The following is a 26,221-nucleotide window of genomic DNA, read 5'->3' on the forward strand; positions in this document are numbered from 1 at the left end:
TAGTTCCAATGGAGTGCCTAAACATTTTAAAGGTATGTGCAGTCTAGGACAGGGAAGATAGTTTTGCTGTAAAACAAGTAGAGTTATACTGTTACCATTTTTCTTAGGACCTTCGATCAGAGGGTGAAGGATTGAAGCTTGAAGTGAAACGTAAAGATGCAAATTCACTAATGCTGCAGCGCGATCTAGAACATGTGAAAGGGCAGATCAGAGAAGCTGAAGGTAACTGATTCTATATTTAATTAAATTACATTTAATAAGGAAGAAAGCTTTTTTTCTGTGGAGGCCTGGGTAAAAAATACTCCTCAGTCTACTGAATGCTACTCTAAATAGAAAATGTAAACACTTCTTTTTGTATTACTATAATATTATAGTGCCAAAGAACTCAAATTCGTCTCTGATATATACGATAAATAAAAAAAAAAATAAAATACAAATATTCAATGACACTTGACTCATTAGTTAATATTAATCTCCTGTGAACCTAAAACTCCAATGCTGCAACAATAAACACAATGAAACAGTATGTAACAAAGTTCAGATATAAAAAAGCTTGACTCTGAAATCTTGAATATCCTCTTATCAATGAATTGTATTAATAAATCCTTATCTTTTGTGAACCCACAGCTCCAGTACTGTAATAATAGACACATTAAACAGTATGTGACAAATAAAGTCCAAATGTAAAAGAGTAAAGCAGGCCATAGACGGGCATTCGGCCGATAAACGAAAAATCGGTCGGCCCCGTTGCCGACGCTTCCACCAATTTTCCAGCATGACCGATAAAAATAAATGAGGAGATCCGCAAAAAATGGCCAACGGGCTGGCCCCACCAACGGCGCGAATATCGGCCGATTTTTTTTTTATTTTTTTGGGGGGTTTTTTTGGGGGTTTTTTTGGTTTTTTTTTTTTGTTTGTTTTTTTTTTGTGTGCGGACGAAAATTCGGCCGATAAACTACCTGTCTATGGCCTGCATAACTGTGAAGTCTTTTTTATCCTCTTATCAATGGATTTTGTAACCAAAACCTCCAGTACTGCACATCAACATATGAAGTAACTTGCTCCACCTCTATGTGAATTGTGCCCTCACCTCCAGATTATGACCCACATAAACATGGGTCACAATGCACATAGGTCACCCCTTTCCCAGGATACCCAATATATCAGATGTCATTCTCCTGTGTTTGGGCACATCAAGCCTCTTATATGTGCATTCCCCTTTGGGGTAAGGGGGGGTTCAGCGTGTTCACTACAATAGGCTCAAGAGTACATTAGGAATCTAGTGTAGTAAATAAAACAACCCTTTCTATTAAAGTAATTGCACTCACGTACAATAAAAAGTAATGTTGCATTCATTACACGGAATGTAAGTACCAAAAATCACTCTCGGAACTCCATTTCCATCCAACGCATTGCATCACATATCACATGGCTTCATCAGGGGATTTGTACTGAATAATTCCATTAAATCTTTTACTGAGTAGCAAATCAGTAAGAAAAAGCTCATTACAGAATATAGGATGTTTACATTTACTACTTTCTTCCAAGAAAGACAAGGTGTTGGAGCTACTTAACAGCATTGTAACATTATCAATCTATTCTAGTTACACATGGATTTGCTTACTGTATATGCTGCACCCTACTCCATGAGTACCCTATAGGGGAATACCCTCATACGTAGCTGAAGCAGAACCCAGGCGAAAGGTAGCTATTGCAAAACCAAAGACAAATATTCTCCTTGCCAAAGGCCCCCACAACACTTAACCTCGTTGACGATGCGTTCCTTGCATTGGAGCAGGAGCTGGCTCTAGCACAGGCCTCTGCATCTTATTCTACAGTGGGGATCGAAAGTTTGGGCACCCTAGCTAAAAATTTGTATAAATGTGCATAAAGAAGCCAAGGAAAGATGGAAAAATCTCCAAAAGGCATCAAATTACAGATTAGACATTCTAATAATATGTCAACAAAAGTTAGATTTTATTTCCATCATTTACACTTTCAAAATAACAGAAAACAAAAAAATGGCGTCTGCAAAAGTTTGGGCACCCTGCAGAATTTATAGCATGCACTGCCCCCTTTGCCAAGCTGAGACCTGCCAGTGTCATGGATTGTTCTCAATCATCGTCTGGGAAGACCAGGTTATGTCAATCTCAAAGGTTTTAAATGCCCAGACTCATCTGACCTTGCCCCAACAATCAGCACCATGGGTTCTTCTAAGCAGTTGTCTAGAAAACTGAAACTGAAAATAGTTGACGCTCACAAAGCTGGAGAAGGCTATAAGAAGATAGCAAAGCGTTTTTAGATGTCGATATCCTCTGTTCGGAATGTAATTAAGAAACGGCAGTCATCAGGAACAGTGGAAGTTAAAGCAAGATCTGGAAGACCAAGAAAAATATCAGACAGAACAGCTCGCAGGATTGTGAGAAAAACAATTCAAAACCCACATTTGACTGCACGATCCCTCCAGAAAGATCTGGCAGACACTGGAGTTGTGGTACACTATTCCACTATAAAGAGATACTTGTACAAATATGGTCTTCATGGAAGAGTCATCAGAAGAAAACCTCTTCTACGTCCTCACCACAAAAATCATCGTTTGAACTTTGCAAGTGAACATATAGACAAACCTGATGCATTTTGGAAACAAGTTCTGTGGACCGATGAGGTTAAAATTGAACTTTTTGGCCGGAATGAGCAAAGGTATGTTTGGAGAAGAAGGGGCACAGAATTTAATGAAAAGAACCTCTGTCCAACTGTTAAGCATGGGGTTGGATCAATCATGCTTTGGGGTTGTGTTGCAGCCAGTGGCACAGGGAACATCTCACGAGCAGAAGGAAAAATGGATTCAATAAAATTTCAGCAAATTTTGGATGGTAACTTGATGCCATCTGTAAAAAAGCTGAAGTTAAAGAGAGGATGGCTTCTACAAATGGATAATGATCCTAAACACACCTCGAAATCCACGGGGATTACATCAAGAGGCGTAAACTGAAGGTTTTGCCATGGCCTTCACAATCTCCTGACCTCAACATAATTGAAAATCTATGGATAGACCTTAAAAGAGCAGTGTGTGACAGACAGCCCAGAAATCTCAAAGAACTGGAAGACTTTTGTAAGGAAAAATGGGCAAAGATACCTCAAACAAGAATTGAAAGACTCTTGGCTGGCTACAAAAAGCGTTTACAAGCTGTGATACTTGCCAAAGGGGGCAGTACAAGATATTAACTCTGCAGGGTGCCCAAACTTTTGCAGACGCCATTTTTTTGTTTTCTGTTATTTTGAAAGTGTAAATGATGGAAATAAAATCTAACTTTTGTTGACATATTATAAGAATGTCTAATCTGTAATTTGATGCCTTTTGGAGATTTTTCCATCTTTCCTTGGCTTCTTTATGCACATTAATACAAATTTTTAGCTGGGGTGCCCAAACTTTCGATCCCCACTGTAGCTGTATTTCAAGAATGCAATAAGCACCCTACCTGACAAAAGCAAACTTTTCTGCATCTATGTCACAATTCCTTGGACAAGTAAAGCTTTAATAGAGACCAAAAACACCATGCCTTTTCCCCTACTCCAATTTCTCTGCCTCAGTTGGATCCTGTTACACCTGCTTTAGATGACACACACATATAAAAACAATTGCCTTTACATATGTATGTGTTAATCTGGACACTGAGGATATCTCATTCAATTACTGTCGAGTATGTGTGTGAAGGTGCTGCACACATGGTGCATTAAGGGCACTAAGGAAAAGTTTTTTGCACAACGCAGCACAGTGGCATTTTGTTTCTTGGAGGACTTTGTTGCATAAAGTCACGTGGGTTATTTATTTTGTATTTGCCCTTTGATGCAGTTTTGGTTTATTGCATTTTTGGTGGGCTTTCTTGCATAAAGACACTGGATTATTCATTTTCATATTTGCACATTGATGAACCTGTTTTATTGTACTGTGATACATTTTTATTTATATATTTATTCATTGCACTTAAAATTGATACACATGAATTGAGGAATTTATGAAACTTTGACTACGGAACACTTGGATATAATTGTTACGCTGATGTTTATGGAATATCTGTCATTTGATGCATTTATGTTTGTAGGTATTTATTGATTATATAATTTGGATTCACTGTATTTTTTAAGTATATTTTTTGAGGGTTGGGTAAGAGCGCAGTTACAAAATATGTTATATGTTAGCATATAGTACCAAATGTTTGGCTGAAGTAACCACAGCTGTGTTGCCTTTGTCCAGAGAAGCTTGGCGCAAACTTCTTTCTTATTTTTCAATTTAAAAGCAAGAAAAAACACTTACAGGAAGAACTACTACTGTACCTGGAAATCCTCCTTCACCTGGTCTGAACACAGACAGTTCAAGCATAGAGGTTACTCCAGGCCTTGCATTCTGGTCTTCCCACAATCAGGTCTTGACCAGAACATGGCCGTAAGCACTCTGAAGAACAGATCTTGGCCTTCTCCATCCTCTTTCAAAGACCTTTTGCTTCACTGTCCCTTGTAAAAACTTTTCTTCAGGGTGTATCTCTCATTAACACTCTATTGCTTCCGTGGGATCTCAACTTGGTTCTCTGCAGAAACCATTCTCAGAACTCATTAGGGATATTCCCTTAGATAACCTCTACTGCAAAGTATCCTTTTGGTTGTTATTTAAACACACTGGTCAGACATGTCCCTGAGTTGGTGTGTCTCTCTCCTGTAAGGAGACGTTTCTCATACTTCAGCAAGGCAATGTTGTCTTACGTCAGAGACAATCCTTTCTTTGCGAGGTGGTATCAGTCTTCCACCTCAATGAGGCCTAACATCCTTATGCCCAGTTCCAAAGCATCCAAAAGAAACCTAATTTCATTGTCTAGACATATTCAGAAACATTACAGTCTATCTTAAAGCTCAGCCTTGGTCAGATAGACAGGTTTCCTATTTGTACTGTCCCCAGAACCTTGCAAGGGACGCCCTGCCTCCAAGTCCACCGATGGGTACAAAATCTGATTTCTAGAGCTGACATTTTCATGGACAAATCTCCTCCTGTGCTTTTTATGTGCCCATTCCACCAGATCGGTGGGAGTTTCCAGGGCATTTTGGCATCTAGCCAAATCTGTAGGCTATCTGTGCAAGGTCACCACCTAGTCTTCCGTTCATACTTTTCAAAGTTCTAGCAGGTGGATGACCAAACTTCTGCAGATGCAGCTTTCAGCCACAAGTTTCTTTTAGTGGCTCTCTGAAGTTGGGTATGTTGACCCGTGTCGTTATTGGGCCTGATGGCATAGTTCTGTTTGCCTAGTTGTTACCCATCTCTCTCATTCATTGCGTGAGAACCTCCCAGGAGAAATTATGACCTGTAAATTCCATATTTTGGAGTACAGCACAAGACCAAACAGGACTACAAAACTGAGGAATCATGAAGTGAAGCAGGTGAGGTGCCCTGGGCGTGTCCCCAAAATCTTTACAGTAACCAGTCACCTGAAGGTATGAGCCTGTAATACAGGGCCTTCGAATACTTTGCCTGTGTGTTGTACTGTACTCCGAGATATGGAACTTACAGGTAAGTATAAATAATTACAGTATTTGAATTATACCACTAATAGCCTGACAAGTGTGCACTGTACAGTACATTGCAGCAACCAATCAGTATTCATATTTTACTGATCTCACTACAGTAAAGTTAAACCTTACTAGTATTGATTACTGCACTTTGTATACTATCATTGCTCTATGCAGTGCTATACTGAACAAGATTGAAACCTATTTGTTAATGTGGAAAACACGTTACACAGCACAAACATTTGCCATTACTCAGTCCTCTTATCTACCAGAGAGACATACTATTTCCAACATTTAGATTAAAAATAGAGGTCACATCTTTGTGTTTTGTTCTCTAGCTTCTATCTTTATTAACACTATTGAAGAGTGAGACAATGGTAGTAACTGATGGTTATAAATAAGCGGGTTTTGCATTGTCTTTTTAGCTTCTCATTCTAAAGGAAAAAAACAGTTGCTGGAGGAGATTGTTCAAATGAAGAAGACAAAAGAGCTCACTAACAGACAGATTGCACATAAGGAGATGGAAATACTGCACAGCAAACAGGAGCTTGACCGAGAGATTCTCAGCTTAGCCAACACTAACCAAAAAGTGCAAGTTCTTCAGACACAGGTATGCACAACCAGTATTTACACGTTTACAGTCAACATGGGGCCTCAGAGTCATATTTGCTTTAATGGGAAAGTTGGTATATTTTTAGTGAGTGCATGTTTTAAAGTGGTTCTAAAGTCAAGACATTTTGTACCATAAAGATTTACTTCACTGTCTCAATCAACATTGACTATTTTAAATCCTTATGCTGCTAGTATTACTAAATAGATAGTAAAGTATATCATATTTACTTGTTTTAAACAGTTTTTTTTACATTTCTTTAGTCACTTCCTGGTTTCCATGCCTACGCAAATCATGTCATTCCAGGAGTCTTTAGAAGGGGAAGAGGAGTTTTCTCAGCTAAACACACCCTCCTGTGTGCATGCCTGAGCTAAGGGCAGATGTATTCCAGGAAGTAATTGCTACATGATTCACTAGCACTTACTCAAGATGGCCATGGCCAGAAATGCTAGGAGGGTGTTTTTCCAAGTGATTTCTGAGCAAAATAAAGCATGCAGACATGGTTGGATGGGGGAGTTTGCATTGAATATTAAAAATGAAATAAATAGCACTTTCGGCTTGTGTTGCTCATATACAGTGTAGTTCCACTTTAATGCATTAACCACTAGCCTACAGGGTACTTATACCTCCTTCCTGCCCAGGCCAATTTCCAGCTTTCAGCGCTGTTGCACTTTGAATGACAATGACATTTTTATCATTATTTTTGTGACCGAGCTTTATTTTGGTGGTATTTAATCACCTCTGGGTTTTTATTTTTTCTTAACAAACCAAAAACCACTGAAAATTTAGAAAAAAACAAAAAAAGTTTTTTCTTTGTTTTTGTTATAAAATTTTGTAAATAAGTGATTTTTCTCCTTCACTGATGTGCGCTAATGAGGCTGCAGTGATGGGCAGTGATAGGCTGCACTGATGGACACTGATAGGTGGCACTGATGAGGAGGCACTGGTAGGTGGCACTGATGGGCATTGACAGGCATCACTGATGGGCACTGAAAGGCAGCACTCATATAAGGCACTGATAGGGGGCACTGACTGGCACTGTTAGGCGGCACTAATGCACACTGATAGGCGGCACTGACTGGCACTGATAGGTGGCACTGATTGGCAGCACTGATAGGTGGCACTGACTGGCATTGATGGGTGGCACTGATGGGTGACACTGAAAGGCAGCTCAGATGGGCACTGATATGTGGAATTGATGTGCACTGGTAGGCACTGAAATGTGGCACTGATGGCCACTGGCAGGTGGCATGGATGAGCACTGACAGCTGGCACTGATGGACACTGACATGTGGCACTGCTGGGGAGCTGTGCTGAGGCCAGGCCCCACAGCCAAAGTCCTGTTGTGTCCCCGTGAGGTTGCTGTTGTCCCTAGAAAGCTGTGTGGGAGCTGTGCTGAGGCCAGGCCCCACAGCCAAAGTCCCGTTGTGTCCCTGTGAGGCTGCTGTTGTCCCTAGAAAGCTGTGTGTGGGAGCTGTGCTGAGGCCAGGTCCTATAGTCAAGGTCCCGTTGAGTCCCCGTGAGCTCGCTTACCGTGATTGTCCCTACAAGCCACATGTTGCGGAGTGCCAAGAGCTGCCCCGATTGAGTGCCTTCCATAGTTCAATAAAGCTTTGTGTGTTTACCATCTTCTTTGTGTGTTCTCTCCGGCCTACGCTTCCGTCACACATGCGATCAGCTGTGATTGGACACAACTGATCACATGACCGAGCCGACATGTTCGGCTTTTTCTGTTGATCGGTGATCCGCTGTGTCCGAGGGACACAGCGCACCGCCGATCGCCACGCATGCGCGGTTAGAATGGGAGGACGTCATATGACGTCTTCCCAGAACGATAGAACCGCATTGCGCCCGTCATTGTACTATATGGCGGGTGGGAGGCGGTTAAAGTGATTGTAAACCCTTACATTTACCAAATGAAGTGACTGGCCTCAGGTAATAAATACATAGAGATTAAACAAATACTCCTACATAAGTTATCTGCAGTGTTCTCTTCTCTATATCTGTTCAAAGACCAGAATTTATAAAGCGCATTTGCGCTTTCAGAAAACAGGGGGCGGAGAGTTAAAATTACACACTGCAGAACTATGCATTAGGGTAAAAATGCCCCACCATCTGTTGCCCCACTATGGAAGCACACAGCCCGACTCTGCCCGCTCAGTTTATGGCTTGCTCAGTCGAGAGCACTGGGGGACTCCAGCAGAGGGGGTAAGGGAATGCTCCGTGCAATAAACTTGCACAAAGCAGGTAAGTATATAATTTTTTTTATTTAACTGATTTTTCTAATTTAATGTTTTTTTTTTAATTTAATTTAAAAAATATATTTTTACAGTAACTTTAAATTTGGACTCTAGCTAGCTAATTTCACAGTTAAAATACAAAACTATCTGCCGAAGCGTTTCTAATAAATTTGTCCAGCCTGTGCAAAGATTTAGGGCTTGTGTACATAGGCTCAGTGTATTGACCTTCCTTCTCCTACTGAACAGGGGATTACAAAAGAGTGATATCAAGACAAATTTAAATTGCATTTAAAATATATTTATTTTTAATTAATGTAACATTGCATTACATTCTGTGTTTCATATCTGCCCTCAGTTTAGCTTTAAAAGACTTTTTCATTTATATTAGTTTTTCATGATCTTGCATGTAAAATATTATATTGTTATCTTATTAAATGCAAATATTTGTAGATTAGCCACTAAGGAGAACTCAGTGGCACAGTTCAATTGTGCTGTGTGCCTCTTTACAACAGTTGAGATAAGATATCAGTCACACAGGGAGTGCATTGTTTTCAGTGAGTCAGCTGCGTGTAAAGCACAGCTATTGTGATGCACTGTAAAGCAAGAAGCTGAGTCTTCATCACAAAGGTAACCAATATAACTACCCACTTGTAGATATAGTATACAATTTCAAATAATACATAATCAAAATGTCTTTGAAACCTAAAGATGTACTGATTATTTACAATGAGCTGATATTTTCAAGTTTATCTAAAAAAAAACCCGTAAAATTACTATATATGCTCCTGTTATAAGTGCTTATGGCAGCAAGGTCAGCAGTGGGAGTAGCACCAAACTGCAACTTTCATGAGTGCTAACTCCTTACCACAAATATAAAGAAAGTAAGCTGTTAAGATCTGATTTGTAGTTTTTTCCTAAAGCTGTTCTAAAGCCTAAAGGTTTTTTACCTTAAAAGTAAAAAACCTTCAGTGTGCTAGCCCCCCTCTCCCCCTATTACTTTCCTGAGCCCTAGCGATCAATCTAGCGATGAGCACGGGAACAGTGGCTCTCTTGGCTCTCTCTCTTCTCATTGGACAGAAAGTCAGTGGTAGCCATTGGCTCCTGCCAATTACAGCCAGTGAGAAGGGAGCAAGAGGCAAGGCCGAGATGTGCTCTGTATGTCAGTGGACACACAGAGCCAGCCCAGGAGCAAGCACACCTGAGTGTCCCCATAGCAAGTGGATTTCTATGGGGGGAGGAGCAGACAGCACTGGTGGGGGACCCTAGAAAAGGAGGGCTGGGGCTGCTCTGTGCAAAACCATTGCTCAAAGCAGGTAAGTTTAACATGTTTGTTATTTTAAAAAATGAAAATGCAACACTTTACACTTTAAACACTGCTTATCCACAAACGCAGTGCTTTTGTACTTAAAGAAATTTCAATAATTTTAAAAATACTTGTAAAAGAAATCCGTTCAATCATATCAATTTGTGGTAAGGTTTTTAAAAAAACTGGTTTCTATGTATAATGTGCACTGATGTATGTACATGCGGGTAGCAGGAGTGGATTTCTGCTCCTTCTTTTTTTTTTTTTTTCTCTTTCCTCCCCTAGGCCAGCAAGCACACCAAAGAAGGAAATCTTAAATCTTTGTCTTCAAATGTTGACCCACATTTGGGGATTGTGTTCTTGCAGCCCTAGCTTTGTACCACTGTTCTAGTGTTTAAGCTGATAAATTTAAAGCAGACCTTTCTACCTTCATAAGGGCTGCCATTGGTGAATTTCTTTTGAAAATGCTAGTTGCTTGGCTGTTATACTGACCTTCTGCCTTCAATACTTTCTCAGTCACTGATCTGGAGCAGGTATGCATATTAAGAAAGTCAAAGTAAAGTCAGAAGTCCTTATCTGCATATTTGTTCTTGGTTAGTGATTAATCAATTCAGCCCCCAGCCAATTCTGACATTATATACAGTTGTGCTCAAAAGTTTACATACTCTGGCAGAAATTGTGAAATTTTGGCATTGATATTGAAAATATGACTGATCATGCCAAAAAATGCTCTTTCATTGAAGGATGATGATCATATGAAGCCATTTCTTATCAAATAGTTATTTGGCTCCTTTTTAAATCATAATGATAACAGAAATCACCCAAATGGACATGATCAAAAGTTTACATACCCAGGAATGTTTGGCCTTGGTACAGACACACAAGGTGACACACACGGTGTCATGTTTCACATGACTGTCATATGCATTTAAGTGTTCTCTATATTTTGTCTCTGCTCCTAACTTTCCTCTGGTTTAGCTAATGCTGTATAGATAGCCCACCCTTTTTACCAGAAATGCATTGCAGCTCTAGCCTCATGTCATGAAGCAGGACACATTATGATCTTTTGACCTATCCGATGTTCATTGTTGTAAGATTCTCTCAGTTTATGGAATAAACTTCACAAGATCTACAAGATGTCTTCTGGATTGAGTCACTGGCTGTGTCATTCAACTAAGATTGGAGTTATCGCTATCTCAACACAACTGTAAGTTACAGAGATCACACTTTCAATGCTTAGATTGGAGAGACAGAACACACAGGTTAAAATGCCAATTAGAGGTTAATGTCCCACATCTGTGGCTTTTTAAATTGCAATTAGTGTCAGTGTATAAATAGTCAATGAGTTTGTTAGCTCTTACATGGAAGCACTGACTAGGCTAGATACTGAGCCATGGGGATCAGAAAAGAACTGTCAAAAGTCCTGTGTAACTGAACTGTCAGGAATGGACTGGCCAGCAATGGTGGGACTCACCTGCCTTGTGAGCTGCAGTACCGGGGCTGGCCAGCGGGTGCTCCCAGCAATCAGAGACTCAACCTTGCAGCCAGTCAAACACCTGGAACTAATTATACTGGTGTATTTAAGGGACATTGCAGACCTGCAGACTCTGCCTTGGTGTTGTGTTTTTCCTGGGCCCTGTATCTTGTTCCTGCATCCTGCTCCTGTTCCTGTTCCTGTCCCTGTCTTGTTGCTGACTCGGCTTGATTCTGACCTCTGCTGACTTCTCCTGTTCTGATCCCTGGCTTGTGACCTCGACCATGCTCTGCCTGACCCCCTGTACCTACCTGCCTGTTAGTTGCTGTACCCTGCTCGTGACCTGACTATTCTCCGCTTGCTCCCCCTGTACCTACCTGCCCGATTGATATTTACCCGGCCTGCCTGACGACGCTTGCACTGTATGTACTGTTATCTGTGGGTGGTTTGGTTTGGTTCGTTTGCACTGTGTTATGTTTTAGTATTGCACTGCGTTTATGTTTGTATTGTTAGTGTTAATAAATTGTTTATAACTTATCTGAAGTCTGCGTTTCCCTGCGTCAGTCACACACCTCTGGTCATACCCGGGAGCCCTGACAGGAACTTTATAAAGATGGAGAAGGACATAAAAAGATGTCCAAAGCCTTGAATATGCCAATCAGTACTGTTAAATAACCTATTAAGAAGTGAAAAGTTCGGGGATCTCTTGATGCCAAGGTCAGGTAGACCAAGAAAGTTTGCAGCCATAACTGACAGAAGAATTGTTCGGGACTCAAAGAAAAACCCACAGGCAACCTCAAAAGAAATACAGGCTGCTCTGGAAAAAGATGGTGTGGTTGTTTTTAAGGAGTACAATACGGTTATACTTGAACAAAAATGAGCTATTTGGTCAAGGTGCCAGAAAGAAGCTTTTACTGCACCAATGCCACAAAAAAGCTTGGTTACAATATGCATGACAACACCTTGACATGTCTAACCAGGCCATTTTGTGTGCAGTAAAGGCTTCTTTCTGGCACCTTGACCATGCAGCTCATTTTTGTTCAAGTGTTATCATATTGTGCTCCTTCAAAACAACCACACTGTCTTTTTCCAGAGCAGCCTGTATTTCTGTTGAGGTTGCATGTGGGTTTTTCTTTGAATCCTGGACAATTCTTCTGTCAGTTATGGCTGCAATCTTTCTTGGTCTACCTGACCTTGGCTTGGTATCAAGAGATCATCAAACTTTCAACTTCTTAATAAGTGATTTAACAGTACTTATTGGCATATTCAAGGCTTTGGACATCTTTTTATGTTCTTTTCCATCTTTATAAAGTTCCATTACCTTGTTACGCTGGACTTTTGACAGTTCTTTTCTAATCCCCATGGCTCAGTATCTAGCCTAGTCAGTGCTTCCACGTAAGAGCTAACAAACTCATTGGCTATTTATACACTGACACTAATTGCAATTTAGAAAGCCACAGATGTGGGACATTAACCTCTAATTGGCATTTTAACCTGTGTGTGTCACCTTGTATGTCTGTACCAAGGGCAAACATTCCAGGGTATGTAAACTTTTGATCCAGGCCATTTGGGTGATTTCTGTTATCATTATGATTTAAAAAGAAGTCAAACAACTTTTTGATAAGAAATGGCGTCATATGATCATCATGCTTCAATGAAAGAGCATTTTTTGGCATGATCAGCCATATTTTCAATATCAATGCCAAAATTTTACAATTTCTGCCAGAGTATGCAAACGTTTGAGCACAACTGTGTGTGTGTGTGTGTGTATATGTATGTGTATATATATATATATATATATATATATATATATATATATATATATATATATATATATATACACACACTGCTCAAAAAGATTAAAATAACACTTTGAAAACATATCAGATCTCAATGGGGAAAAATATCATGCTGGACATCTATGCTGATATAGATTGGGTAATGTGTTAGGAACGTAAGGATGCCCCATCGTTTCATGGAAAAGGAAAATGATTAACCTACAGAGGATTGAATTCAAAGACACCCCAAAAATCAAAGTGAAAAAATGATGCAGCAGGCTAGTCCATTTTGCTGAAATTTCATTGCAGCAACTCAGAATGGTACTCGGTAGTGTGTATGGTCCCCACGTGCTTGTATGCATGCCTGACAGGGCCGGGCATGCTCCTAATGAGACAACGGATGGTGTCCTGGGGTATTTTTTCCCAGATATGGACCAGGGCATCACTGAGATCCTGGACAGTCTGCGGTGCAACCTGGCAACATCAGATGGACGGAAACATGATATTCCAGAGGTGCTCTATTGGATTTAGGAGAGCGTGGGGGCCATTCAAAGGTATCAATTCCTTCATCCTCCAGGAACTGCCTGCATACTCTGGCCATATGAGGCCGGGCATTGTCATGCACTAGGAGGAACCCAGGACCCACTGCACCAGTGCAGGGTCTGACAATGGGTCCAAGGATTTCATCCCGATACTTAATGGCAGTCAGGGTGCCATTGTCTAGCCTGTAGAGGTCTGTGCGTCCCTCCATGGATATGCCTCCCCAGACCTTCACTAACCCACCACCAAAGCAGTCATGCTGAACGATGTTGCAGGCAGCATAACATTCTCCATGGCTTCTCCAGACCCTTTCATGTTTGTCACATGTGCTCATGGTGAACCTGCTTTCATCTGTGAAAAGCACAGGGCACCAGTGGCAGACCTGCCAATTCTGGTGTTCAAATGGCAAATGCCAATCAAGCTCTATGTTGCCAGGCAGTGAGCACAGGGCCCACTAGAGGACGTCGGGCTCTCAGGCCACCCTCATGAAGTCTGTTTATGATTGTTTGGTCAGAGACATTCACACCAGTGGCCTGCTGGAGTCATTTTGTAGGGCTCTGGCAGTGCTCATCCTGTTCCTCCTTGCACAAAGGAGCAGATACCAATCCTGCTGATGGGTTAAGGACCTTCTACGGCCCTGTATAGCTCTCTTGGAGTAAATGCCTGTCTCCTGAAATCTCCTCTATGCTCTTGAGATTGTACTGGGAGACACAGCAAACTGTCAGGGTCCTGTCCACGGCAGAGGTTCTGGAAGATCTGGCATTTCTGCCAGTACCCTGCATGGCCGCAGAAGCACACATCAGCCTCAGTTTGGTGCCAGATGGCCTTTATAAGGAGGCTCATCACTTCCTCAAGTCGCTGGATGATCTCTAGCTCCCCGTGCCTTTTTCCTGTTTCCTGTGATTGTGACCTGTGATTTCCTGATACCGACTAGGCTTGCTCCTGGACCTGTCTACTCTGCTTTACCCCTGATCTGACCTTTGCTTGGCTTGGCTTATGGATACTCTCTCTCTCCTCTGTGTATGACCTTGACTATCCCATCTGACTACGTCTGCTCTGATCCTTACCTTGTACCTGACCTTGGCTTGAACCGACTACCCAGTAAACATCTAAATCCCGGAAGGGCTTGCATACCACGCACAGGCGCCTCCTGTCTGCAGACCTGTATCCGTGCACCAGCTGTGCTTCTGAGTGGACCACCAACCAGCACTCCTACAGGCGACCTGTGCAACTTTGGGCCTGACTCCCGCTGTCCCACTCTCAGGGGAGTCCGGAAGTTAGCCGCAAGGGAAGCCCTCTCTCCATTGACCTCCATCACTAGGTACGTGATACAAACCTTCTGGAAATGGCACGTATTGACATGCCATCCTGGAGGAGTTGGACTGCCTGTGCAACCTCTGTAGGGTCCAGGTATCTCCTCATGCTACCAGTAGTGACACTGACGCTAGCCAAATGAAAAACTAGTGAAAAACTGTCAGAAAAGAAAGGGGAAAGAATTTCAGTGGCCTTCAACTGTAAAACCATTCCTTTTTGGGGGTCGTCTCATTGTTCATTGTTGCCCATCTAGTGCACCAAATATATATATATATATATATATATATATATATATATATAAATAAATAACTCACCTGCCACTTTATTAGGTACACCTGTTCAGTTCCTTGGTAACACAAATTGCTAGTCAGCCAATCACATGGCAGCAACTGAATGCATTTAGGCATCTAGACCTAGTAAAGATGACTTGCTGAAGTTCAAACCAAGCATCAGAAAAGGAAAGAAAGGGTATTTAAGTGACTTTGAATGAGGTATGGTTGTTGGTGCCAGACTAGCTGATCTGAGTATTTCAAAAACTGCTGATCTACTGGGATTTATATGCACAATTATCTCTAGGGTTTACAGAGAATGGTCTGAAAGAGAAAATATCCAGTGAGCGGCAGTTGTGTGGACGAAAATGCCTTGTTGATGTTAGAGGTCAGAGTAGAATGGGAAGACTGGTTGCTGCACAGGGGGACAGGGGTGCTTTAATTTTTTTTCATTTTCTTATTTATTTAATTTTTTTATTTTGACACTGTCATTTTTATTGCTTTCACAAGGGATGAATATTTTGTGATAGCTGGAGCAGTGACAGGTCAACTTATTTAGACCCCAGATCTCTCATCCGCCCTTCAAAGCATAGGATCAAACCCAGGTCAGTTTGACAAAATGACAAAATACTCAATGCTTCCAGGTTCTTAGACCATAGAGATGACTGGGAACATTCCAGTCCTTGGTCACCTCTATGGTCATCTGGCAGAACTGCTGGCCTCAGTCCCATGCTTCCCAGTGAGACCCCCTTCCACCGCCTGTAAAAGTGATCCAGCAGCTAATTAGCCACTAGGATTGCTTTTACATAAAAGTGCATCACCGGCAGAAAAAAAAAAGCTGAAGGCATCATCCTGTTATAATCCCTTCAACCTGGCATGTTGCAGAGGCTGAAGTGGGTAATACTGTTTAGGTAACCTATGCTTTTAAATAATTGACATAAGTTGATACTGCTACACTGGAAAGACTGCAGCCTACCAACCAGCACAAAAAAGTAAATGAGGTCCCCCTGAATCTCAAGCCCATATATGCAGCCAGAGAATACCTACCATTTTATGCAAATTTGGTGTCAATGTTTAGAACATGTAGATGCTACAGCTATACAGATAACATCAGCGGGATATCTCTGGATGTATGCCTAATTTTAAAGTGGAATTAAACTGTTAGAAATGTTGGGGCCTCCAGGGGCTTTTGCAAAAATGTGTAAGTATGCTGAGCATATATGCAAATTATTATGACATGCTTATTTTGTGATGCCCTTTTCAACAGTCTCATCTTCACCTGGTGTTTTTTAACATTTAGCCTGGGTTCACATATATGCGGTACGGTATATCACATGTGATTCTCACAGGAACCACACCTCATTCCTGTGCAAATAACATGCAATTTGTGTGCGGTGCGATCGGAGCCATACATTATGTATGGCTCAAATCGCACCGCACCCGCACCAAAAAGGTGCAGGACCCTTTTTTGGGTCCGCACTAGAATTGGATCGCATGGTTATTCACACCTATGCAATTCGATTCTGAACATCGCACTCCGTTTTGCAGACCGATTTTGGGGTGTTGTTAACATACACACCCGCATCGGTTCGCATGAACGGGGTGCGATTTTGATGCGGTGTGCAATTCACACTGAAAATGCTGCAAATTCCGCACCACATCAGTGTGAACCAGGGCTCAGAGTCTTGTCATCCTGATTGGCCAGGCCAAGATAAAATGACATCTGTCCAGCAAGTCTGCAAACTGCAGATAGATTGGTGGGGCAGACCCCTTCTACTTGTCTTTTAACTTGCAATCACAACTAGCAGCGGGAACAAGGGAAGAAAAAGCTGCATGGTGAATGCATAGACAGATCTGGTCATCATATGACTCTGTTATCCATCCCCTCTAAAATATGTTCATGTGAATTTAGTGGGTCAGTTCTTTGTATTCCACACATAGAATGATTGTCAAATTGGATGACCTGTGTGTTTCATCGGCCTCTTATATGAGCATCTTTACTGTTGTTGATCATTCAAAAGTGTACTCCACTAGGTATGCTAGACTATTTATAAAATGATAATCCTGCAAGAATGAGCATATATTAAAATGGTATATGCATGATGCCTAAATCATTTAAAGCATTTGTAAAGGTTCCATTTTTTTTATAAATAACAAAATACTTACCTACTCTGTACAATGGTTTTGCACAAAACAGCTCTGATCCTCCTCTTCTTGGGGCCCCTGATGGCGCACCAGGCCCCTCCTCACTGATGAGTGCCCCCAGAGCAACCCACTTGCTACGGGGGCAGTCATGCATGCTCACTCCCGAGCTGCCTCTGTGTGTCTATAACATGGCTTCTGTTGCTGTCTCTCAGCCACTGAGAAACAGAGACCGGGAGAGCTTTTGCTGTCATGCACATTACTGGATGGGGATTGGGCTCAGGTGAGTATAAGGGGGGTGGTGGGGGAGCTGCACAATGAAAGTTTTTTTTTACTTTCATGCATAGAATGCATGAAGGTAAAAAAACTTTCAGCCTTTAGAACCTTAAAGTCCTATAGAGCCAATAATGCAGAGTTGAGTTTACGGTACATTTCTATATTCATGATATTGACCATACACAGTGAAGAAAATAAGTATTTGATCCCCTGCTGATTTTGAATGTTTGCCCACTCACAAAGAAATGATCAGTCTAAAATTCAAATGGTAGGTGGATTGTAATACTGAGAGACAGCATAGCAACACAAAATTCAAAAGAAATGCATGTCTAACAAATGATGCACTGATCTGCATGTTCATGAGGGAAATAAGTATTTGATCTTCTTCACAAAACATGACTTCGTACTTGATGGCAAATCCCTTGTTGGCAACCACAGAGGTCAGATGTTTCCTGTAGTTGGCCACCAGGTTTGCGCACATCTCAGAAGGGATTTTGGCCCTTTCCTCTTGGCAGATCCTCTCCCAAATCATTAAGGTTTGGTGGCTGACGTTTGGCAACTCGACTTTCAGCTCCCTTCACAGATTTTCAATCAGATTAAGGTCTAGAGACTGGCTAGGAACAACCCATCCACGACCCATTTTCAATGCCCTGGCTAGGGAAGAAGGTTTTCACCCAAGATTTGATGGTACATTGCCCCGTCCATCATGCCTTTGATGCGGTGCAGTTGTCCTGTCCCCTTAGCAGAAAAACCCCCCCAAAGCAGAATGTTTCCACCACCATGTTTGACAGTTGGGATGGTGTTCTTGGGGTCATAGTTAGTATTCCTCCTCATCCAGGTGAGATCTTGTATGGTGCACCAGACCTAGGGAGGCTGACAGTTGTTTTGTGTTTCTTCCATTTGCGAATGATTGCACCAACTGTTGTCACCTTCTCACCAAGCTGCTTGGCAATAGTTTGGTAGCCCAGTCCAGCCTTGTGTAGGTCTACAATCTTGTTCCTGAAATCCTTGGACAGCTCTTTGGTCTTTACAATGGTGGAGAGTTTGGAATCCGATTGTTTGATTGCTCCTGTGGACAGGTGTCTTTTATACAGGTAACAAAATGAGATTAGCAGCACTCCCTTTAAGAGTCTGCTTCTAATCTCAGCTTGATACCTGTATGAAAGCCACCCGGTAGCCAGAAATCCTGCTGAATGATAGGGGATCAAATACTTATGTCCCTCATGAACATGCAAATCGGTGCATAATTTGTTAGACATGTATTTCTTTTGAATTTTTTTTTTGCTATTCTGTCTCTCAGTGTTACTATACACCTACCATTCGATTTTTAGACTGATAATTTCTTTGTGAGTGGGCAAACATTCAAAATCAGCAGGGGATCAAACACTTATTTCCTTCACTGTAGAAACAAACAAATAATAAAATCCATGTGGTGAAAAACTGATCATTGTGGAGCAATCACACTTGAGAAATGTATAAATCTAGCTCATAAAGTCATACAAATATTAATTTCCTGCAAATTCAACCACTTTTAACTAGCTACCAGCTTTTAGTCCTAAACAAGAAGAAAGTGGTCACTGCAACCTACCAGTAACAGTTGCAGATTGAAAGTAGTATAGATTGCTTGAAAATTGCTGCATATATGGCCAGACTTACGGATTAGCCTTTGAGTTAGAGTTCGTAATGAAGTAAACAATTGCCAGTTCAACCACTGAACTGCTTTTATTGTTATTAAAAGTTGGAACATTTCTGATGTCAGTGTGTTGTTGGGCTTTTCCATTTTTTTTAAATAGCTAAAGCAAAGATTGGAAAATCAGAAAGAGGTGGAAAACCAGCTGTCACAGAAGAGAATTGAGCTGCTGAAGGCAAATTCAGCCAGGCATGAAATGGAGGATAAACTGATTAAACACACAGCAACAGCCAACAACCAACTGACACTTGATTTAAGGTAAAAAATTCTGTCTGTGTGATCATTGTGTATATATAGTGCAGAGACCCGTTTTCACATAAATTACCCAGATATACACACAAACAAAAGTCAAACTAAAACTGTTTAACGTGTGTAATATGATGTGAATGATATTCTTTGAGTGAAAAAAAATACTAAATCAACGGCTCAGAAGAAAGAATGTCAAATTTGTATTTTAAAAAAATGAAAAATTTGTAGGTAGACATGTAGTTATGTCAGATTCATGGCTTTATAAATACAGTTGTGCTTCAAAGTTTGCATACCCTGGCAGAAATTGTAAAATGTTGGCATTGATATTGAAAATATGGCTAATCAAACCAAAAAAATGCTCTTTTATTGAAGGATGATGATCATATGAAGCCATTTATTATCAAATAGTTGTTTGGCTTCTTTTTAAATCATAATGATACCAGAAATCACCCAAATAGCCATGAACAAAAGTTTACATACCCTGGAATGTTTGACCTTGGTACAGACACACGTTTTACTACGTTTGGCTGCGTTTTTCAGCATTAGAGCATTTTTGCAGCTAGAAAACTCTTCTAGAAACCCACTAGTCCTGGGTTTTTATTCCAGCCAAAAAACGTTGATTATAGTCTGAGTGCATGGACACATAGGATAACATGCTGGGGGGTTTACTAGCTGTAGAAAAAAAGTTTACAAATCAAAAACAGCAGCTGTAAAAATGTCAAGTTTGCATGAGGACTTAGGGTGTTAACCACTTCCCGACCGGCCGTTGTATATAAACGGCCAGACGGTGGCAGTGCAGGGTCGGGTGGCCGTTTATAAACGCCTCCCGCACCCTACTTGTGTGCGCTCCCCTCCAGACACAGTGAAACACCGATCGTCGGACAGGACCTCTATACGAAGACCCGATCATGTGATCACTGATTGGTCAATCAGTGATCACATGCAAAGTAGTAAGCAAGATGTCACTTCTGACATCATTGCTTACTACGTGTGAAATCTGCGAATGATCACATAGGTCACATGGTACAAGGCTATTCACAACAGCCTTGTACCATGTGACAAGCTGTGACCAATCACAACTCACTCTGTAGTTCTCAATGGCTGCAAAAATGCAGACAGAAAGAAAGAGAAATGTTTGCTTTTACATCCTATATGGATGTAAAAGCAATCAGTGTAAAAAGAAAAAAGAAAATCTTCTTCACCCCCCAAAAGTAGTACAGTGTCACCATGGTGACACTGTACTGCCAGGGTGACAGTATGTAAAAAAAAAAATAATAATAAAATAAATAATAATATAAAAAAAATATAATTTTTGGTTATAAACTAATTTTGGCTTATTATTATTTTTTTTTACTAAAAAGATAACGGAATAAATGTTGGCCAAGATGTATGATGAAATATTATTTATTTGCAAAATTTTATAAGAAATACACTTTTTTAAAACATTTTTGGACATTTTCAGTTACATAGCAAAAAAAATTAAAATCCCAGCGGTGAATAAATACCACCAAAATAAAGTTTTATCTGTCTCAAAAAAATGGTAAAAAATTCATATGGGTACAGTGTTGCATGACCGCACAATTGTCATTCAAAGTGCGATAGCACTGAAAGCTGAAAATTGCCCTGGTCAGGAAGGGGGTAAAAGTGTCCGGACTGGAAGTGGTTAAATACAGCTGGTATTCGCACATGAATCTGCCTTTATATCAACAACTTCATGTAACCTTCTGCAGCCAAATATTCAGACTGGGAAAGGGCAGAGCATCAGTATCAGTCAATAAGGTTCTATTGCATTGCGCACAGTTTTCTAACACAAGGAACATGCTTACAGTAGCAAGCGGACTTTATGCATCAGCAGACTGATGCAAGGAGGTTACACTGTATTTAATTCCAACAAAGTTGGTAATGTCAACCTCTTTGCTTTGTAGAGAAGCATATAAGGCTTTTACAAAATGTCTATATACTTTGACTTCTAGGAATGAAATAAGCTTCCTTCACCAGCAGCTTAGAGAGAAAGATCTGCAGTCTGAACAGGACCGTGTTCTGCGAAAGAAAATGATGGATGACTGTGCATCCCTTAATAGTGAAAATAGTGTATTGCAGGCTCAGTTATTGGAAATTATCAAGCAACTGGAAATGGTAAGATCATTGCATCAGATGCTATTATGACCAAACTTTAATTATTTCTTCCTTAAACTGAACCTGAGGGATTTCCAAAATTCATAGCCTGGCTGTGACTGATGAAGTAACCCATCTGCCTGTCAGCTTTTAGGTTTTATTGCCAAAGTCTAATTGAACAAGCTGAAGTTAGAAGCTGATTGTTTACCATGCACAGACTGACTGCATCAGTTTTAGTAAATCAACCCCAATGCATCTCATTTGTCAATTGTGATTTTGCATTTGGTGCCACTTTAAACTATAAAGTTTGGCTGTCTAACCAAAATGTAAACATCAGTCCCAAATAAATATTAATTTAAAAAGCTCCCTAAATAATGGATTATGAAAACTGGATCTACATTGAAAATGGCCTTTTATATTGCCAACGGTCTTTGAGTTCCACCCAAAAGGGGAATTTCCGCTTTAAAGATTGGTCCCCCGCTCCCCATTAAGGATTGGCACCTTTGGGGAGTGGGGGGGAACGGGTACCCGAATTTGACATGTACCCGCTCCCACTTATGCTGCGATTGCCTAGGCGATCGGAAACAGAAGTTGTCCTCCTACCCTCCCTCCCTGAAGTCTTGTGGGACAAGTGACGGGTCCCAGAAGACGACTGGGCCATTCAGGAAGTGCAGCACTACTCACGCATGAGCAGTGGGCACCCGGCTGTGAAGCTGCAAGCTGTCAGAGCCGGGTGCCCACACTGAAGATGCCGGCGCCTGGAATACAAGATGGCTGGTGAAACAGGCTGCAGTGGGGGCAATGCGGGATTGTGGGACAGGTGAGTGGCTGTTTTTTAAAAGTCAGCAGCTACAGTTTTTGTAGCTGCTGACTTTTATTTTTTTACAGAGTGAGTGGAACTCCGCTTTTAATGATTGATTTTCCAGGGAAAAATTTTGAAAAACCCAGACCTTCTTTTTTATTCAGTTAGAAAATAAACAAATGCATTATAGCCTGTCCTCAGTCACTTTGTAAGCATACGCTACAACATCCATACACTATAACATCCATGTCAGAAAAAAATAAATTAAGAGTTTAATGTGTCAGTACTCAAGATCATTCCAATGACAAGCTGTTTTTCTTCTTCCTGTATTGCACTGGTACATGATTAAATGGGAGGGACACTTAGGTGTTTCTTGCTTTCTCTCTTGCTTTCTCTCTTGACTCCCACTTATATTGACCTCTCAGATTGCCAAGCAACAGATGTAGTTTTAGAATACTAAACATGTTAATGTAGAATAACTGACTCATGATACACATAACATACAGTACTCTCTTAGCAAGTATGGCATGCAATAGTATGTGCGAACAAATTATATATATATATATATATATATATATATATATATATATATATATATATATATATAATCTTCCCAATTCCAAAGAAAGTTGGGAGGCTGTGTACAATCTATATAAAAACAGAATGCAGTAATTTGTAAATCTCATAAACCCATATTTTATTTACAATAGAAAACATTAAATGTTTAAACTGAGAAATTGTACGATTTTAAGGAAAATACGGGAAATTATGATGACAGCAACATATCTCAAAAAGTTGAGACAGGGCCATGTTTACCATAATGAAGTATCCACTTTTCTTTTAAAAACACTCTGTGAATGACTGGGAACTGAGGAGACCAGTTACTGGAGTTTTGGGAGAGGAATGTTGTCCCATTTGTGCCTGATTTAGGGTTCTAACTGCTCAAAAGTCCTGGGACTCCTTTGGTGTATTTTTCGTTTCAGGATGTGCCAAATATTTTCAATTGGTAAAAGGTCTGGACTGCAGGCAGGCCAGTAAAGCACCCAGACTCTTCTACTATGAAGCAATGCTGTTGTCATAGATGCAGCATGTGTTTTAGCATTATCCTGCTGAAATATTCAAGGCCTTCCCTGAAAAAGATGTTCTCTAGATCGTAGTATATGCTGCTTTAAAACCTGGATATATCTTTCAGCATTGATTGTGCCTTTCTATATGTGCAAGCTCCCCATTCCATGCACACTAATAAGCATCCCGATACCATCAGAGATGCAGACTTTTGAACTGAGCACTGATAACAGGCCAGAGGGTCCCTCTTCTCTTTATTCTGGAAGACATGGTACCCATGGTTGCCAAAAAAGAATGTCAAATTTTGATCTGTCTAACCACAGAACAGTTTTCCACCTTGCAACAGTCCATTTTATATGAGCTTTAAACTAGACCTCCAGTCAGAACTTTTATTTTCCCATGCAGTGGGGCTGTGCCCACACTGCATGGTTAAATGTTCATTTGTCTAGGGGGTTTAGGGAAAAGCTATACTTGCCCCGTCCTCCAATCCGATGGAAAACTATGCTCCCCCACATTTAGCAGTGGACTGTTCCTGCCGTTCTCACATCTGGAGCTGGTCTATGGGTGTGATGATGTCAGGAACAGCCCATTCACAAGACCGCTAGTGTGTGGGGGGCAGGAGCAGCGGGGATCAGTCTTGCACTCAAAGGATTGGTGGATTAGGTAAGTATATCTTTGTTTTCCTAGCCCGTAGACAAAAACAAGCATTTAACCCAAGCCGTGCAGGCACAGCTCCACTGCATGGGAAAATAACAATTTTGCCTGCAATTCTTCTTTAACTCAGAGAACATGGTGCTGTTTCTGGATATAGCTTTACCTTGCATCTTTTGGATTGCACAGCTAACTGTGTTCACAGACAGTGATTTTTGAAAGTAATCCTAAACCCATTCAGTGCAGTGATGTCCATCACAGAATCATGCCAGTTTTTAATGCAGTGCCATCTGAGGGCCCAATGATCACAGGTATCCAGTATTGCTGTTCAGCCTTGTCTCTTGCACGAAGAGATTTCTCCAGATTCTCTGACGATATTATGTACTGTAGATAATGACATATTTAAAGTCTTTGCAATTTTACATTGAAAAATATTATTCTGAAAATGCTCTACAATTTTTAGATGCAGCTTTTACAGATTGGACCTCTGTCCATCTTTACTTCTGAGACACTCTGACTCTCTAAAATACTCTTTTTATACCCAGTCATGTTACTGACCTGTTGCAAAATGTTCTTCCAGATCTTCCTCGTACTACCACATATTTTGCCAGCTTTTTTTTGTCCTGTCTTGATTTTCTTAGACATGTTGCTGCCATCAATTTTACCTTAGTTTTTTCTGAAAATGGTATATTTCCTCAGTTTTAAAATCAAATATGTATGTGTATATATACAGTCAGGTCCATAAATATTGGGACATCGACACAATTCTAACATTTTTGGCTCTATACACCACCACAATGGATTTGAAATGAAACAAACAAGATGTGCTGCAGACTGTCAGCTTTAATTTGAAGGTATTTACATCCAAATCAGGTGAACGGTGTAGGAATTACAACAGTTTGCATATGTGCCTCCCACTTGTTAAGGGACCAAAAGTAATGGGACAGAATAATAATCATAAATCAAACTTTCACTTTTTAATACTTCGTTGCAAATCCTTTGCAGTCAATTACAGCCTGAAGTCTAGAACGCATAGACGTCACCAGACCCTGGTGAGAAAGTAGTTTTCTAAAATTGCTAAATTGGCGCAGATAACTGCAAAATATTTTTCCATTCAGAATTGTATATAACTTTAATTTTGTCATACTGTAATGTTTGCCAGATAGTGAGAGATAGCAGCGGGTAATACAGTATATATTAACAGTACTACTTTTTGATTTCCAGCAGAGACAACTGAAAGAAGAGAATTATACTCATAACTCTTCTAGTGTTGCTCAGCTTCTAAGTGTCAAGGACAGAGAAGGGCAGCTGAGCAAGGAGCTAAAGTGGCAGGAGGCTCTTCTGTTACAAGAGAAGGAACATTTAAAAGATCTGATGGAGCAGGTAATTACAGGACAAAGACAAGGAAGGCAAGAAAAATATACCCAAAATGTTTTTTCTAGCTTTGAATAGAACAGGTAAGGGTTAGAACCTATGTCCTTTTGGAGCTTTCCTCTTTTTGTTCTTGTTTACTAAAACTGGAGAGTGCAAAATCTGGAGAAAGAAAATTATATTAGATTGTTTCCTGTGCTGCTCAAATGTCTTTAATTGACATAAAATGTTAAAAAAAAGATTGCATTTGGCCATTAGAAGGCGCTAAGGTTAAAAGGAATTTCCTGTGGTACTTAGGGCCATCTAGTGGCCAAATGTGTCATTTTCCATTTTAAGTAATTAAAACATACAAAAGGCACAGGAGATAACCTAAACCTGTTTATTGCCCCATTCATACAGAACAAATGTACTTGCACTTTTACTGGTCAAATTTCTATGCATTTTTATAACTACACCCCTAAGTTAAGGATATGAAGAAGTTAGTAAAAAAAATAATTAGGGTTACCCAAAGGGTTATTAAGCCCACAAGGACCTAACGTTTTGTATAAAGAAGAAACTTTTTTTAATACATTCTACAAATAATAGTAACATATATACAAATACCAGTGGTTTATGAATGAATGCTACAAGAGTAGCCTTAAATTATATAAAAAAGTGAGGAGCAGGTTTGTCACACTGACAGCCGAGCTCTGCAGATGACAGGAAGAGTGTTTCTCCTGGTGTAATCAACAGAGTACTGTAGTCACTTTGGCAGCTGGACTGCTGAGCTCTGTATC

The 26,221-nt window shown here is 40.5% G+C and overlaps 1 pseudogene across 1 annotated transcript in view; it reads left to right on the forward strand.

Annotated features, from left to right (window-relative positions):
• Nucleotides 1-26,221, forward strand: part of LOC149455323 (uncharacterized) — a 50,000-nt pseudogene that overhangs the window by 6,939 nt on the left and 16,840 nt on the right. The window contains exons 4-8 of the transcript XR_016314077.1: nt 108-222; nt 5,982-6,166; nt 19,296-19,450; nt 21,415-21,577; nt 25,299-25,457. The product of XR_016314077.1 is annotated as an uncharacterized LOC149455323 (transcript). The remainder of the gene's footprint in view (nt 1-107; nt 223-5,981; nt 6,167-19,295; nt 19,451-21,414; nt 21,578-25,298; nt 25,458-26,221) is intronic.

This window comes from Staurois parvus, unplaced genomic scaffold (genome assembly GCF_062004578.1).
Source record: "Staurois parvus isolate SC_StPar_1 unplaced genomic scaffold, SC_StPar_1.0 ptg000397l, whole genome shotgun sequence".
Classification (NCBI taxonomy): domain Eukaryota; kingdom Metazoa; phylum Chordata; class Amphibia; order Anura; family Ranidae; genus Staurois; species Staurois parvus.